Raw genomic sequence first — 13,681 nt, 5'->3', positions numbered from 1 at the left:
CAGGCTGACTTACTGGCTCCTCATGCTATATACCCCCTGTGGTATATATACCCTATAACAATCTAGTGTTTACTTACTCCCTGTGGTATATATTGTATTCCCTGTGCCGGTCTGAGGTTTGCTCACACCACATGGTATATATACCCTGTATCAGGCTGACTTACTGGCTCCTCATGCTATATACCCCCTGTGGTATATATACCCTATAACAGTCTAGTGTTTACTCACTCCCTGTGGTATGTATTGTATTCCCTGTGCCGGTCTGAGGTTTGCTCACACCACATGGTATATATACCCTGTATCAGGCTGACTTACTGGCTCCTCATGCTATATACCCCCTGTGGTATATATACCCTATAACAGTCTAGTGTTTACTCACTCCCTGTGGTATATATTGTATTCCCTGTGCCGGTCTGAGGTTTGCTCACACCACATGGTATATATACCCTGTATCAGGCTGACTTACTGGCTCCTCATGCTATATACCCCCTGTGGTATATATACCCTATAACAATCTAGTGTTTACTTACTCCCTGTGGTATATATTGTATTCCTTGTGCCGGTCTGAGGTTTGCTCACACCACATGGTATATATACCCTGTATCAGGCTGACTTACTGGCTCCTCATGCTATATACCCCCTGTGGTATATATACCCTATAACAATCTAGTGTTTACTTACTCCCTGTGGTATATATTGTATTCCTTGTGCCGGTCTGAGGTTTGCTCACACCACATGGTATATATACCCTGTATCAGACTGACTTACTGGCTCCTCATGCGATATACCCCCTGTGGTTTATATACCCTATAACAGTCTAGTTGATGGATCGGTGTCCATCAGTGTGGCTCCTTGGTCCTTCGATGCCAATGCCTATGGCTCAGACTTCTTTGACTTGAAGAGATGTTCCATCTTGTTGATTCAAAGCCATCATCCCTTTGGGGTATCTGGGTGCATTAGGCAACAATCCCGGACGTCATGCAATTTCCCCAGGCAGAGGCCACATATCTCATGCGGATCAGTGATGGATATGGTCCTCGAGACTCGATGCATCACTGAAAACCGGACATAGCCATATCGAACAAAATAAAAGGGGCACAAACCAAAAATGATGGCATGGGTGGCCATCATTTTTGGTTTGTGCCAAAAGGATGGTTTAAGGCCATCCTTTCCCCATGGCAGGCACCAAGGTACTGCTGCCATGGGGAAAGGAGCCTTACCAGAATCTCCAAAAACCCTGACTAGGAACTCTACAAGGGGGAGGATCCAGTGACGGAATAACATGGGAAAACCCAGAAAGAATGTGAGAAAAAGGAAAGTTTTCAACAAGGCCAAAAACAGCTAAAAGTGAGCTCACTCACACCACGAGGCTTACAGCCACGAGGAGACGCCGCATGGACACGAGGGATAGGGCATGCTGGGCATGATCAGTGTGCCTAGAGAAAGTACTAGAAAGTCCACATCGCATGAGGACTCTGATGATGTCACCCATGTGTGAGGACTGACATCCTGCTCTCCTCGGAGAATTATATCTATCTTGGGCCAGTCTGGGGCTCCAATACTCTCCATGATATATATATATATATCCTCAGTCAGTCTGGGGCTCCATTACTCTCCATGATATATATATATATATATATATCCTCAGTCAGTCTGGGGCTCCATTACTCTCCATGATATATATATATCCTCAGTCAGTCTGGGGCTCCATTACTCTCCATGATATATAAATATATTTATATATCCTCAGTCAGTCTGGGGCTCCATTACTCTCCATGATATATTTATATCCTCAGTCAGTCTGGGGCTCCATTACTCTCCATGATATATTTATATCCTCAGTCAGTCTGGGGCTCCATTACTCTCCATGATATATATATATATATCCTCAGTCAGTCTGGGGCTCCATTACTCTCCATGATATATATATATATTTATATATCCTCAGTCAGTCTGGGGCTCTATTACTCTCCATGATATATATATATATATATCCTCAGTCAGTCTGGGGCTCCATTACTCTCCATGATATATATATATCCTCAGTCAGTCTGGGGCTCCATTACTCTCCATGATATATATATATATTTATATATCCTCAGTCAGTCTGGGGCTCCATTACTCTCCATGATATATATATATATTTATATATCCTCAGTCAGTCTGGGGCTCCATTACTCTCCATGATATATATATATCCTCAGTCAGTCTGGGGCTTGATTACTCTCCATGATATATATATCATGGAGAGTAATCTTAATTGCTTAATTTAAGTATCATTAATTGCATTCTAACCCAAGGGAGTTACCCTGACAGCCTAAAAACCGCAGCACTCAAACCTCTTCTTAAGAAACACAACTTAGACCCTGATGAATTAGCCAACTTCCGACCCATCTCCAATCTTCCGTTCCTAGCCAAACTGACAGAGAAACTGGTAAACACCCAGCTTTCAGAGTACCTTGAAGATCACAATATATTATACCCCTCGCAATATGGCTTCCGCAAATCGCGCAGTACGGAAACCCTCCTCATCTCACTTACAGATCACATCATGATGGGTCTCGACAGAGGCTACTCCTTTCTATTAATCCTGCTAGACATCTCGGCGGCTTTTGACACCGTCAACCACTCCATTCTCCTGGACCGCCTAGCAGACATTGGTATCTCAGGAGCAGCTCACAGATGGTTCAAGTCCTTCCTCCGTAACAGAACCTTCAAAGTCAAAATTAATAATAAAGAATCACCCTTAACTAAATCCAACCTTGGTGTGCCTCAGGGTTCCTCCCTATCCCCAACCCTCTTCAATATTTACCTCCTTCCCCTCTGCCAACTGCTAACTGATCTTAATCTAATTCACTATCTGTATGCAGACGACGTGCAGATTTTAATTCCTATCACAGATTCTATTTCAAAAGCGCTCGCCCACTGGAATAACTGCTTTGTATCCATCACCAATCTACTCAATAGATTAAATTTGGTCTTGAACGCTGCAATGACAGAGATCCTCCTCATCTCTTCAAATGAAGAAAATTTTCCCTCATCATCTCCTTACAACTCGTACTTCTCCCACAAGCATGTGAGAGACCTTGGAGTATTTCTGGATAACAGATTAAACCTAAAGAAAACAGTTAACACCACAGCCAAAGACTGCTTTTACAGACTCCAGATCCTTAAACGACTCAAACCACTACTATTTTTCCAAGACTACAGGACAGTCCTGTATCAACTGAGGGAGACAAAGAAATTAATCAAGTTGGCAAAAAGTCAAGCGGAAGAGAGGATTGCCAAGGAGATAAAATATGGTGACAAAACATTTTTCAGATACATCAGCGAAAAGAGAAAGGTCCAAAGTGGTATAGTGAAATTGAAAGGTGGAAATGATCAATGTGTGGAGGGAGACGAAGAAATGGCAGAAATATTAAACGAATACTTCAGCTCTGTGTTCACTAAAGAAGACCCTGGAGAAGGACCATCTCTACACAACAAGAAACTGGAGGGAAGCGGAACAGAGGAAAATCCATTTACAGTAGATAATGTATGGGAAGAGCTAAAGAATCTGAAAGTGGACAAAGCCATGGGGCCTGATGGGATTCATCCAAGGATATTGAGGGAGCTCAGAGATGTGCTGGCGGGACCGCTGTGCGACCTGTTCAATAGATCCCTAGAAACAGGAGTGGTGCCGAGTGATTGGAGAAGAGCGGTGGTGGTCCCGCTTCACAAGAGTGGGAACAGAGAGGAGGCTGGTAACTACAGACCGGTTAGCCTCACTTCAGTGGTGGGAAAAGTAATGGAGTCACTGTTGAAAGAGAGAATAGTGAACTATCTACAGTCCGGAGAATTGATGGACCAGAGGCAGCATGGATTCACCAGAGGAAGATCCTGTCAGACAAATCTGATTGACTTTTTTGACTGGGTAACCAAGGAATTGGATAGAGGAAGAGCGCTCGATATCATATACTTGGATTTCAGCAAAGCTTTTGATACGGTTCCGCACAGGAGACTGGTGAATAAAACGAGAAGCTTGGGAGTGAGTGCCGAGGTGGTGACCTGGATTGCAAATTGGTTGACGGACAGAAGACAATGTGTGATGGTAAATGGAACCTTCTCTGAAGAGAGAGCGGTTTTAAGTGGTGTACCGCAAGGATCGGTGTTGGGACCGGTCCTGTTCAATATCTTTGTGAGCGACATTGCGGACGGGATAGAAGGTAAGGTTTGTCTTTTTGCGGATGACACTAAGATCTGCAACAGAGTGGACACGCCGGAAGGAGTGGAGAGAATGAGACGGGATCTAAGGAAACTGGAAGAGTGGTCGAAGATATGGCAGCTGAGATTCAATGCCAAGAAGTGCAAAGTCATGCATATGGGGAGTGGAAATCCAAATGAACTGTATTTAATGGGGGGGGAAAGGCTGATGTGCACGGAGCAGGAGAGGGACCTTGGGGTGATGGTGTCTAATGATCTGAAGTCGGCGAAACAATGCGACAAGGCGATAGCTAAAGCCAGAAGAATGCTGGGCTGCATAGAGAGAGGAATATCGAGTAAGAAAAGGGAAGTGATTATTCCCTTGTACAGGTCCTTGGTGAGGCCTCACCTGGAGTACTGTGTTCAGTTCTGGAGACCGTACCTTCAAAAAGACAAAGACAAGATGGAGGCGGTACAGAGAAGGGCGACCAGGAAGGTGGAGGATCTTCATCGGATGACGTACGAGGAGAGATTGAAGAATCTAAATATGTACACCCTGGAGGAAAGGAGGAGCAGAGGTGATATGATACAGACTTTCAGATACTTGAAAGGTGTTAATGATCAAAAGACAACGACAAACCTTTTCCTAAGGAAAAAAATCAGCAGAACCAGGGGTCACGATTTGAAGCTCCAGGGAGGAAGATTCAGAACCAATGTCAGGAAGTATTTCTTCACGGAGAGGGTGGTGGATGCTTGGAATGCCCTTCCGGAGGATGTGGTGAAGACCAGAACTGTGAAGGACTTCAAAGGGGCGTGGGATAAACACTGTGGATCCATAAAGTCAAGAGGCTGCCAATGAAGAGTGGGTGACTCGCCAGAATGATGGCTACTGCCTGGAGTCAATACCCTTATTAAATAAACATACACAGGCTTGACTCCAACATCGCTCTAAGCTTCAACAGCAAGAGGAAATGTGGAAAAAAAGATTCACACTCACAAAGAGGGGAGTAGCTGGCTTGTTACGGCGGTTACTACCCCAAATCAAATAAGCCTGATACTTCACTTTCAATGCATATACAGCATAGTTCTCTGATTCAACGGCAGGGGAGAAGAAAAGAGGGTTCGCACTCACAAAGCGGGGAGTAGCTGGCTTGTTACGGCGGTTACTACCCCAAACCAAATGGGCCTGATACTTCACTTTCGATGCACATCCAGCATGGCTCTCTGCTTCAACGGCATGGGAGAAGACTTATACGTCACGCATATCCAGCATAGCTCCCTGCTTCAACGGCAGGGGAGAAGAAAAACAACCAATAAGGGCTAATAACATAGTCTGGGTAAAACAAATAAGCATGGGTGCAGCTTGCTTATTGCGGCGGCTACTACCCCAAACTAATCAAGCTAGATATTTCACTTGGATGCAGCTCCATCACTGCTCTCTACATTAAAGGTGGGGATGGAAGGGAAATAGAACCAAGAGCTAAGAGAAACAGATAAGTATGAGAGAAAATATGTGTGAAGCTTGCTGGGCAGACTAGATGGGCCATTTGGTCTTCTTCTGCCGTCATTTCTATGTTTCTATGTTTCTATATATTTGCCAAGATAGACTACTGCAGTGCCCTTCTTCTAGGCCTCCCTAAATCCACTATCAAACCTCTGCAGATGATACAAAATGCGGCAGCGAGACTACTAACAAACACCAGCCGCGGAGAGCACATCTCTCCCATCCTCGGAAAACTTCATTGGTTACCAGTGAACTTTAGAATCCTCTACAAATCAATCACTCTTATACACAAATCCATTCATCATCAACTCCAACTCGACCTTGAAATTCCCTTAACTCTATACTCCTCCAACAGACCTATTAGAGATAATCATAAAGGCACTTTAAATTTCCCCCCCATGAAAGCCACACGCCTTTCCTTGACCAAAGACCGAGCATTTTCAACAGCTGGACCATCCATTTGGAATAACATCCCTTCAAACCTCAGACTGGAACCCTGCCTCTCAACTTTCAGAAAAAAACTCAAGACGTGGCTCTTTCACCAGGCCTTCCCCGATCCCCCAGACTATCACTAATCGCCTACACTTTCTTGGCCAATTCGGTCCTCTATCCTTCAAAACGATGGACCTTGGCTCCCTCAAAACGATGAACCTTGGCACCTTCAAAACGGCAGACCTTGGCACCTCCAGTTTTAATCATCTTTAGCTTTAACCCACATTGATACTGTACTGTATACAATAATCTGTATTGCACTATTGTACCATGTAGCAATCTCTTCCTACATGTCTTCTTTTTCTTATCTGTTCTTTCTTCCAGCGTTAAGCTTCCAAGTTTTTTACTCCTTGTTAATTGTAACTTTGCCTTATTCACCTCTATTGTTATTATCCTCAGTTATTTGTCTTAGTTATCCCCTTGTTCTTTGTAAACCGATCCGATATGGTTTTACTATGAAGGTCGGTATAAAAAAGTGTTAAATAAATAAATAAATAAATATATATATATATCCTCAGTAAGTCTGAGGCTCCATTACTTTCCATGATATATATATATATATCCTCAGTCAGTCTGGGGCTCCATTACTCTCCATGATATATATATATATATATCCTCAGTCAGTCTGGGGCTCCATTACTCTCCATGATATATATATATATATCCTCAGTCAGTCTGGGGCTCCATTACTCTCCATGATATATATATATATCCTCAGTCAGTCTGGGGCTCCATTACTCTCCATGATATATATATATATATATATATATATATATATATATATATATATATATCCTTAGTCAGTCTGGGGCTTGATTACTCTCCATGATAGATATATATCCTCAGTCAGTCTGGGGCTCCATTACTCTACATGATATATATATATATATATCCTCAGTCAGTCTGGGGCTCCATTACTCTCCATGATAGATATATATCCTCAGTCAGTCTGGGGCTCCATTACTCTCCATGATATATATATATATATATATATATATATATATATATATATATATATATATATCCTCAGTCAGTCTGGGGCTCCATTACTCTCCATGATATATATATATCCTCAGTCAGTCTGGGGCTCCATTACTCTCCATGATATATATATATATATCCTCAGTCAGTCTGAGGCTCCATTACTCTCCATGATATATATATCCTCAGTCAGTCTGGGGCTTACTCTCCATGAATATATATATCCTCAGTCAGTCTGGGGCTCCATTACTCTCCATGATATATATATATTATATATATATATATATATATATATATATATTATATATATATATATATAATATATATATCCTCAGTCAGTCTGGGGCTCCATTACTCTCCATGATATATATATCCTCAGTCAGTCTGGGGCTCCATTCCTCTCCATGATATATATATATTATATCCTCAGTCAGTCTGGGGCTCCATTGCTCTCCATGATATATATATTCCTCAGTCAGTCTGGGGCTCCATTACTCTATCCATGATATATATAATTCCTCAGTCAGTCTGGGGCTCCATTACTCTCCATGATTATATATATATATCCTCAGTCTGGGGGCTCCATTTACTCTCCATGTATTATATATATCCTCAGTCAGTCTGGGGCTCCATTACTCTCCATGATATATATATATATCCTCAGTCAGTCTGGGGCTCCATTACTCTCCATGATATATATATATATATCCTCAGTCAGTCTGGGGCTCCATTACTCTCCATGATATATATATATATCCTCAGTCAGTCTGGGGCTTGATTACTCTCCATGATATATATATATAGATATATATATATATATATATCCTCAGTCAGTCTGAGGCTCCATTACTCTCCATGATATATATATATATATCCTCAGTCAGTCTGGGGCTCCATTACTCTCCATGATATATATATATCCTCAGTCAGTCTGGGGCTCCATTACTCTCCATGATATATATATATATATCTTCAAACAATCTGAGGCTCCATTACTCTCCATGATATATATATATATATATATATCCTCAGTCAGTCTGGGGCTCCATTACTCTCCATGATATATATATATCCTCAGTCAGTCTGGGGCTCCATTACTCTCCATGATATATATATATATATATATCCTCAGTCAGTCTCAGGCTCCATTACTCTCCATGATATATATATATATATCCTCAATCAGTCTGGGGCTCCATTACTCTCCATGATATATATATATATATATATCCTCAGTCAGTCTGGGGCTCCATTACTCTCCATGATATATATATATATATCCTCAGTCAGTCTGGGGCTCCATTACTCTCCATGATATATATATATATATATCCTCAGTCAGTCTGGGGCTCCATTACTCTCCATGATATATATATATCCTCAGTCAGTCTGGGGCTCCATTACTCTCCATGATATATATATATATATCCTCAGTCAATCTGAGGCTCCATTACTCTCCATGATATATATATATATATCCTCAGTCAGTCTGGGGCTCCATTATTCTCCATGATATATATATATATCCTCAGTCAGTCTGAGGCTCCATTACTCTCCATGATATATATATATATATATCCTCAGTCAGTCTGGGGCTCCATTACTCTCCATGATATATATATATATATCCTCAGTCAATCTGAGGCTCCATTACTCTCCATGATATATATATATATATCCTCAGTCAGTCTGGGGCTCCATTATTCTCCATGATATATATATATATCCTCAGTCAGTCTGAGGCTCCATTACTCTCCATGATATATATATATATATATATCCTCAGTCAGTCTGGGGCTCCATTACTCTCCATGATATATTTATATCCTCAGTCAGTCTGGGGCTCCATTACTCTCCATGATATATATATATATATCCTCAGTCAGTCTGGGGCTCCATTACTCTCCATGATATATATATATCCTCAGTCAGTCTGGGGCTTGATTACTCTCCATGATATATATATATATATATATATATATATATATATATATATATATATCCTCAGTCAGTCTGGGGCTCCATTACTCTCCATGATATATATATATCCTCAGTCAGCCTGGGGCTCCATTACTCTCCATGATATATATATATATATATATATATATATATATATATATATCCTCAGTCAGTCTGGGGCTCCATTACTCTCCATGATATATATATATCCTCAGTCAGTCTGGGGCTTGATTACTCTCCATGATACCTTTCTACCTTTCTACCTTTCTACCTTTCAAGTTACATTGTAAACCGGTATGATGTATGCATACTAATACCGGTATATAAAAGTTTTTAAATAAAATAAATAAATAAATGATATATATATATATATATCCTCAGTCAGTCTGGGGCTCCATTACTCTCCATGATATATATATATCCTCAGTCAGCCTGGGGCTCCATTACTCTCCATGATATATATATATATATATCCTCAGTCAGTCTGGGGCTCCATTACTCTCCATGATATATATATATATATATATATCCTCAGTCAGTCTGGGGCTCCATTACTCTCCATGATATATATATATATATATATCCTCAGTCAGTCTGGGGCTCCATTACTCTCCATGATAGATATATATCCTCAGTCAGTCTGGGGCTCCATTACTCTCCATGATATATATATATATCCTCAGTCAGTCTGAGGCTCCATTACTCTCCATGATATATATATATATATATATCTCCTCAGTCAGTCTGGGCTGTCGCACTACTATGATACATGTTTCCTTTTTGGAATAGGAAATGTCAGTGGAGGCTGTTTTTTGTTGTTGGGTTGGTTTTTTTTGTGGTCTCATTTGCTTCCCCCAATCAATCCCTGATCTTTGGTAGTCACCAAATAGCAACCAGATGTCCACCTGAAAGACACCCTCATCAGCACTAAGAAGCAGAGTCTGGTTGGCTGTGTCTTTAGACTACACAGCACTAGATCACACAGATTCAAGTGCATGCATGTGCACTCTCTCTCTCTTTCTTTCCTAGTCCTCACCTATTCTCCATTACACGTTGTCACAGGTAATTGGGGATCATCCTGCAGATGCTTTTCTGACCCCTCATCCTCCCTGTGACTGGACAGCCATCATCCAGCATGGACAGAAATCCTGCCTCATCATCCACTCAGTGACTGGAGAGCAAAGGACAAAGCTGAAGCAGAGCCCATAATGGCAGGGTCATCAGAGGAGCTAATCCAGAGCCCTGCAGACGTTAATCCCAGCACAGAACAAGCACCGCAGCCTGAAGTAAAGGAGAAAGGGAATGGGGTCCTGGGTATGTAAGAATTAAATTCCTCTCACTAACACAATCAAATGCCACTGCTGAGAGAAGTTCATGCTACCAGAGTCTCACGGACAGGGGCACTGCTGTAAAGAAGCTCACACTGCCAGCCCCTCTGACAGGGGCACTGCTGTAAGAAAGCTCACACTGCCAGCCCCTCGCTGCCAATCCCACTGACAGAGGCACTGCTGTGAGGAAGCTCACGCTGCCAGTCCCACTGACAGGGGCACTGCTGTGAGGAAGCTCACACTGCCAGAGTCCCACTGACAGGGGCACTGCTGAAAGGAAGCCCACGCTGCCAGTCCCACTGACAGGGGCACTGCTGTGAGGAAGCCCATGCTGCCAGTCCCACTGACAGGGGCACTGCTGTGAGGAAGCTCATGCTGCCAGAGTCCCACTGACAGGGGCACTGCTGAAAGGAAGCTCACACTGCCAGTCCCACTGACAGAGGCACTGCTGTGAGGAAGCTCATGCTGCCAGTCCCACTGACAGAGGCACTGCTGTGAGGAAGCTCACACTGCAAGAGTCCCACTGACGGGGCACTGCTGAGAGGAAGTTCACGCTGCCAGAGTCCCACTGACAGGGGCACTGCTTAGAGGAAGCTCACACTGCCAGATTCCCAATGGCAGGGGCACTGCTGTGAGGAAGCTCACGCTGCCAGAGTCGCACTGACAGGGGCACTGCTGAGAGGAAGCTCACACTGCCAGAGTCCCACTGACAGGGGCACTGCTGAGAGGAGGCTCACACTGCCAGAGTCCCACTGACAGGGGCACTGCTGTGAGGAAGCTCACGCTGTCACAGAACTCTTTGAGGAGCAGTAGTAGAACCTAATTCTCTGTATCTTTATTATCTCAGGTCCTCTTCATATCTACAGCCCCTCAACTGTATTTGTTGGGTACATCAAGCATATTCATGGTGTGCCCTCATCATTTGCTGTCAACACAGAAATAGACTCTGGCTCCTTGGCTCCATGGAGTGCCTCTGAGGATGGACCACAATACCCCAAGCAGGAAGAGAAACCTCCCAGAGCCCAGCGGGACAACCAGCAAAGCTCTCTCCTCCCTACACAGGAGTGTCAGCACAATTCACCAACGCCGCAGGGGAGCTCTTCCTAGCACTATCCTCATCAGCCTCAGCCCTCAAACACTAATACTCCTTGTACTGACTAGAGAGACTGCTTCTATTACCAGGTGCTTACTTTAAAACCAAGCCTCCATGTGTGGGCTTCTCTTAGGCAGTTGCCACTTAGGTAGTACCACAAGAAAAATGTACTGAATGGAGACTCCATGCTAGAAGAGACACTTGCCTGCATGGTATAAAAACCTGAGACTTAGGAAGGCTGCGTGAAGGAAAATATCCATTAGGAGAGCTGCCTGTAAAGAGAGCTGCCTGCGTAGAGAGATCATTTGCTAGGAGGGCTACCCTGCGTAGAGAGACTGTCTGCTAGGGGGGCTGCCTGCGTAGAGAGAGCGTCTGCTAGGAGGGCTGCCTGCATAGAGAGACTGTCTGCTAGGAGGGCTACCTGCGTAGAGAGATAATTTGCTAGGAGGGCTGCCTGCGTAGAGAGACTGTCTGCTAGGGGGGCTGCCTGCATAGAGAGACTGTCTGCTAGGAGGGTTACCTGCATAGAGAGACTGTCTGCTAGGAGGGCTACCTGCGTAGAGAGATCATTTGCTAGGAGGGCTGCCTGCATAGAGAGACTGTCTGCTAGGGGGGCTGCCTGCGTAGAGAGAGCGTCTGCTAGGAGGGCTGCCTGCATAGAGAGACTGTCTGCTAGGAGGGCTACCTGCGTAGAGAGAGCGTCTGCTAGGAGGGCTGCCTGCGTAGAGAGACTGTCTGCTGGGAGGGCTACCTGCATAGAGAGAGCGTCTGCTAGGAGGGCTGCCTGCGTAGAGAGACTGTCTGCTAGGAGGGCTACCTGCGTAGAGAGAGCGTCTGCTAGGAGGGCTGCCTGCATAGAGAGACTGTCTGCTGGGAGGGCTGCCTGCATAGAGACACTGTCTGCTAGGAGGGCTACCTGCGTAGAGAGAGCGTCTGCTAGGAGGGCTACCTGCGTAGAGAGACTGTCTGCTGGGAGGGCTGCCTGCGTAGAGAGACTGTCTGCTAGGAGGGCTGCCTGCGTAGAGAGACTGTCTGCTGGGAGGGCTGCCTGCGTAGAGAGATCATTTGCTAGGAGGGCTGCCTGCGTAGAGAGACTGTCTGCTGGGAGGGCTGCTTGGGTAGACACCGTCTGCTGTCTCCAGACTGTCTGCGCAGAGGTTGCCCGGTAGCACACTCCCTCTGCAGCCTTCCCTGCTGAAATAATTTCTTCTTAGAGCCTGAAACCAGCAGTTTGATCAGCCACCGGCTGGAAAATATGGTATCTTCCACAATGTAGATATATTTAAAATCAAATTTAGGATTTTCCAGTTTTGTGTGTAAAACTGATTATATTCTCCTTGAGAACTGCTGACACCTACATTTTAGTCAGTAAGAGAGCAATAAGGAATGTCATATGCACAGGTAAAATGCTGATTCCCGCCTATGTCTGCAGCATGGGTCCATTTACCTGCATATCTGCTAAGGTGTTTCTAGGTCAGGGCAGGTATAAACTTACACTGGGATATAATCAAAACCAGACTACCTATGCAGATTTGCTTGTATAATTTTGGCGAACTCTAGGAGAAGGTTGATTAGTGAATGCTGCGCTCGCTGGTGTAGCTCACTTTGCTGCCATGGTATCCGGCCCTCCTTGCCCTGGAGCAGGACTGACTCGTTCTGCCACTAGTGATTTCTTCTCCATATTCCCTCGTCCTGAGAAATAGGACAGGCTTGTACTCTCTCTTTCACATTCCCCCACCCTCCCCTCACACCTCCAGGGATCCTGCACTGAGACAAAGAGGTGCAAGGGAGGTGCAGGTAATGGGAGCAGGGAGAGAGGAAGGAGTAGCAATAGTTACAAGAGAGGGAGGCAGGTGGGAGGGTTAGGGAGGGGTGCAAGGGAGGTGCAGGTAGTGGGAGCAGGGAGAGAGGAAGGAGTAGCAATAGTTACAAGAGAGGGAGGCAGGTGGGAGGGTTAGGGAGGGGTGCATGGGAGGTGCAGGTAGTGGGAGCAGGGAGAGAGGAAGGAGTAGCAATAGTTACAAGAGAGGGAGGCAGGTGGGAGGGTTAGGGAGGGGGGTGCATGGGAGGTGCAGGTAGTGGGAGCAGGGAGAGAGGAAGGAGTAGCAATATTTGCAAGAGAGGGAGGCAGGTGGGAGGGTT

The 13,681-nt window shown here is 44.5% G+C and overlaps 1 long non-coding RNA gene across 1 annotated transcript in view; it reads left to right on the top strand.

Moving 5' to 3' along the window:
• LOC115078766 overlaps positions 1–12,846 on the top strand; it is a 35,530-nt gene extending 22,684 nt beyond the window's left edge. The window contains exons 4-5 of the long non-coding RNA XR_003853149.1: positions 10,181–10,432; positions 11,294–12,846. This is a non-coding gene — a long non-coding RNA (uncharacterized LOC115078766). The remainder of the gene's footprint in view (positions 1–10,180; positions 10,433–11,293) is intronic.
• The last annotated feature ends 835 nt before the right edge of the window (positions 12,847–13,681 follow it).

The sequence above is a fragment of the Rhinatrema bivittatum genome, chromosome 16 (assembly GCF_901001135.1).
Source record: "Rhinatrema bivittatum chromosome 16, aRhiBiv1.1, whole genome shotgun sequence".
Lineage (NCBI taxonomy): Eukaryota > Metazoa > Chordata > Amphibia > Gymnophiona > Rhinatrematidae > Rhinatrema > Rhinatrema bivittatum.
Note: the sequence above shows the minus strand (reverse complement) of the source record. Positions and strands in the feature narration are given on the sequence as shown.